We start from the raw sequence: 4,699 nt of genomic DNA, 5'->3' as shown, positions 1-4,699 counted from the left end.
TCCTGCAGCTGGGAATAGATACAACATTTGATAACAATGTTGATTGCAATATTTTTGAGGTTGTAATTACAGGGTTGATGGAAAGCCATCAAGCAAACGCCGTTTGTGATGGTGGTGAACTATGCACTAATAGATCCACTTCTGACACCTCCCATCAGTCTCTTTGGCTCTTCTGCCCTTGGTGCTCCTATGATCCGCAAAGTGTCATAGTCCTCCTTCAAATCCTCTTTGCCCTGGCAGATGCATACCAGTGGGTGGCTGGCAGTGCTGAGTGCTCATCTCTCTGACCAGCCTTGCCTCGTTCTTCCCTTGACTGGTCATCTCTGTGAGAACCCACCCGAATATTGGTCGAGAGAGCATGTGTGGCCCCAAGACCGTGATTCACCAGCTTAGATCAACCCAGATGTATTGATGAGGTGACTGATGGCATTAATTTAAATATTACAAATGTGACTATTAACTTGCATGCAAATTAGGACCGACTGGAACAGTAAGAGGGCTTTTCTGCTCTATTTCTGTGCAGCAGCTAGCCCAGGGGGATCCTAGTCCAAGACAAGTGGTCTACTATGGACCACCTGCACCACTAAAACAACACCCTGATTGTGATTCAAGTCTATCTCTTGTTCAGCCAAGCTGAAATGGCCAATGTTTTGCAGTGAAACAATCCCATTGTGAGCAATGCTAAGGCTATTGTTGTGGGCAGATCCATCGGTCATGGCATAGATATCACTCTCCCAGCAGCTGAAGCAGAGGAGCCCCAGTTCTGCTATGCCTTTCTCTACAACTTAGCTCCCTGTAAAGCAAAAAGCAAGAAGATACCAGGGTGCTTTGGAAATGGAGAACTTTAAGAGGAATCACTGCTAGACGGTCTCACTCTCGCCAGCCTCCCTCTCTCCCAGCAGTCTTGCCCCCACCTCTTTGAGATCCTCTGGCTCTGCGCAGGATAAATAGCGACTGTGAAATCCTTACAAAGGAAGGAGAACTAATGGGATATTGCTATTTCTGGAGCTGCCCATTAGAGAAGCTGTTCTGTGGTACGCAGTATGCCAGTGCACTTCAAAAAAATAAATAGGAACAAGAATTATTAGCAGAGGAAGCATATGTGGCCCCAAGACCATGACTCATCGGGTTAAATCGACCAGCTGAGGTCAGTGGTTCTATTTATCAGCTTTTAGTTGCAAATATGGCTATGGGGGCAGCGATTCTATTACTTAAATTTTACATGCTGTGTATAATATGGCAGTGATTAATGCTCTGTAACTAAGGGAGCTAGCTAGATAGATATGCTGTTTTTAGAATTTGGAAGCTATTTCAAGGGCAAGGGGTTTAGTTTTCCTCCCGAAGTGGGCTTTCGGCTGATAAAAACGAACTTCCTGTAGATTTCAGGGCGCATATTTATAGGCAATAAAAATATTTTGTGCTCTCATCAGCATCTACAAACAGAGCCCAACAGCAGCTTGATGAGAAAAGCCCAGCTAATTGCACTTTCACTGTCACATGTGCATCCTGGGACCATGGAAGCATTGACAGGGCTGCCCCTAAGCTGATGCCAAACCTGAAGCCGTTTTGACAAGTAAGGAGAAATGACCCAATAATGCATTTGTTTCAGTTAGAAGCAAGGTGTCCCAAATTTTGATACAAAAAGTCATCCTCTTCAGCCAGTCTGGACGCTAGCACATGTGTTCATGCCTTTAGGGTGCAGGGGCTTGGGTTAGATAGTGCAGGTGGGGGAAGCAGTGGCAGCAGCTTTGCTCCTGGACTGTTGCATCAGTCTGAGCTCAGGCTCAGACAAACAGATGGTGGGAAACCATCTATTTGAGGAAGATCCACTTATGTTGCCAGGACAATGCATGCAAAGCATTATAATAGACACCAATAATTTTAGGTCCCTGCTGTTTTATATGCCAGTCGCTACCATTTTATCAACATTTTCACTGACTGCGAAATTATTCCATTCTGTTTCTATTGTCAATTAGGAACTGCAGGCAGTGCTGATGGGAGGAGAGGGTCCCTCTCCACCTGAGTAGCACCCAGAAGCCTGTAAACATGCACTCATATGGGTATGATGCATTCATATGGGAAGAGAGACCTGTCTCTCCTAAAAGAGCTTACACCAGGAAACCAACGGGACATCAACAGGACAAGCCCAGCGCAAGAGAATAGCTGAGTTATCTCTGGTTTTTTTCCCCTATATTTCCCAGCAGAGAAGCAGAGGTAAGGAGAAACCGAGTGACTCACCGACCATCCCACAGGGAGCCTGCAGCGTAACACGGTGCCAAGCCCAGTTCCCATCCCACCCCGGCCGTCCCTCGTCCCGCCGCCGCGCAGGTAAACGGGGGCTCAGCAAATCTGGCTGGAGAAAGCCAGACTTTGCTTGAGCGCAGGAGCTGACTACAGAAGCCAACAAAGCCAGCAGAGCCCAGACCAACCCGTACAGCGTGATCCCATCTCAGTCCGCTCAGCAAGATTAGCGTGTTAGCTATCCCCTCCGGGGGCTCAGGATGGGGCTCACCACCTCCTTCACCCCTTTCCCAGCCAGCCCCCTCCGTACCGAATTCCCACAACCAGACCCACCGGGGAGGTGATTTCCAGTCTCTCCTCGCTCCTCAGCCTTACTCACCTGCAGTGACCCACCTGCAGGCACCTAGCAGACAGGCCCGGCCCCTAAAATACATAAAACTTGCTCGAGGAGCCCTGTAGGCCTGGTGTAATTACAGACAAACTGCTGCACAGGTTTGGGCTGTGCTGTGATTACCAGGAACACAGGTTACACCTCCTGTCAAGCTATTTAGATTACAGCTCCGCTCCACTTTGCAGTGATCTCTGCAGCTGCATCCATCTTTTAGCAATATCAGCTGGTCACTGCACAGGATTTTGTTTAGTTTTACCTACCCTCCAGGTGTATTTTTTTTAAGCAGGCTTGTATATGAGATATTTTTGGCTAGATTTTCTCCTCTAAAGCTGTCACTAGACACCGCTTCCCAGGTTCACGCTCATGAATTCCATTATTTTCAATTGAAATTGCATGTATCGCAGGTCCCTGGAGCATCGAGGGGAGCGATTTACCTGCTAATGTCAGTATAATAATTTTGTGCTTAGGTTTGGAGGCATCCTCTGCGGCCGTTTCCCCACTAAGTGCTTGGCCTCTTGAATATTTCATGGCTACGACATCTATGACTAAGGCATCCAGAAATTTTTTTTTTTTTAATACAGGTTAGCTTCTCTTTTATTTGATTTGCGTGGGTGTTATTTCACTCAACTATGCAGTGTCTTGTGACCCACTTACAGGCTGAAACAGGTTCCAGTGAACTTTCATGTCTTTATATTCAGGTTGCTCTTAATGTTTAAAAAAAAAAAGTCTGAGGCAACTGTATCCCTGAGTTTTAAATCTAGGATTGTTGTTCAATCTAAGTAGGATTGAAAATATGTTATAGTAATTTAATTCATGATTCTTATGAGCTACCTGGGCCTTAGCGGGGTCTAAACAGGGCCCAGGGGGCTGGACTTACCTAGAAAGACAGGAAGGACTGGGGCCATCATGAGCTTTCCTTAGCCCTTGTGAAAGCCCGAGTTTTACATCCAACCAGGTTGGAAAATCTCCCCTGGGGCTGGCTCCTGATGTGCACCCAGAGTGAAGCTGCTGCAGAAGATTGGCAGTCCCTTGCCCACCCCAAAACCCCCTGGGCTGAGGGCCCTTTGGAAGAAGTTGCAGAGAAAAGCAAAAGAAAAACCACTCCTATCCCAGCACAGAGGTGTCCTTGTGGGGAGCTCCAACAGTGGCTGGCACTGTATTTTACTGGGATAATTGTGCCAGTATAGCATGTCTGCTCTTCTGTACTGACATGCCATTAAGGAGTTTAAGCTGTTCAGTTTGTTTTTGAAAAGGTTGTGAGGCGACTTAATTACAACATAAATGCATCTTCTCAGGGAAAACATCACAGCATAATGGCTGGGAGTTTCAGTCAGAATACCAAACACAAGAAATGTAGGACAATTACACAGCATCAGCACCAAGTTAACCCTGTTCAGATACAACTACCAAAGCATGAAACAAAAGAAGTGAAAGGTTCCCAGTCTCTTCTTGGCCTCACATCAGTGTCTTATAAATGGAAGTATCAAGGCACACAGTGCCTTTATTCCCTGTGGGGATCCCTCTTACTGCACTGTCTATTTGTTCCTCTCCAGTTTACACCATGGTTTCCAGCATAGGTTCTTAGCATCTCTCATATCTCTCTCTCATATAGGGATGTCTTACTGGAAAAACTTGATTTAGCCAAAACCTGGGACGCACACAGTGGGAAACAGATATAGCCTTCGGTCAGGAGACTGGACGGGATTTACTAGCAGCCTCTCTTCATCTTCAAAGTCACCTTCGTTAACAGCCACTTTACAAGCTTTTACAGCTTTAAGGAGAAACTCAGTTATCTCAGTACAAGGCAAGTGAAGAAGATGTAGAAATACAAAGAAATATCCCAACAACTTTCCACAACCTGGAATATTTGACTTGCATGTTACACTGTTCATTTTAGCCTTTCTTTTTTTTTCTTTTTTAAAAGAGGAGGTCACACATGAAAGCTAACGAGGAAGCAAAGTCACTTGCTTAGAGAAAACACAGATGAGAGGCTAAGATTTGTCTCTTCAGTCTTAAACATAAGGAGCATGAAAAGAGGGTGTATCTTATCTAAAACTTAAGTAAAAA

The 4,699-nt window shown here is 45.7% G+C and overlaps 1 long non-coding RNA gene across 2 annotated transcripts; it reads left to right on the top strand.

The window, feature by feature from the left end:
• The first annotated feature begins 779 nt into the window (after positions 1–779).
• LOC138064798 (uncharacterized) lies at positions 780–4,443 on the top strand. 2 transcript variants are annotated; one of them, XR_011138052.1, is made up of 3 exons: positions 780–1,147; positions 2,205–2,328; positions 4,245–4,443. It is a non-coding gene; the product is annotated as an uncharacterized lncRNA (long non-coding RNA). The 2 variants fall into 2 exon arrangements; XR_011138053.1 differs by having other exon boundaries at positions 2,202–2,328.
• Positions 4,444–4,699: the final 256 nt, after the last annotated feature.

This window comes from Struthio camelus, chromosome Z, assembly GCF_040807025.1.
Source record: "Struthio camelus isolate bStrCam1 chromosome Z, bStrCam1.hap1, whole genome shotgun sequence".
In the NCBI taxonomy this organism is placed as follows: domain Eukaryota; kingdom Metazoa; phylum Chordata; class Aves; order Struthioniformes; family Struthionidae; genus Struthio; species Struthio camelus.
This window is presented reverse-complemented; position numbering and strand designations above follow the sequence as displayed.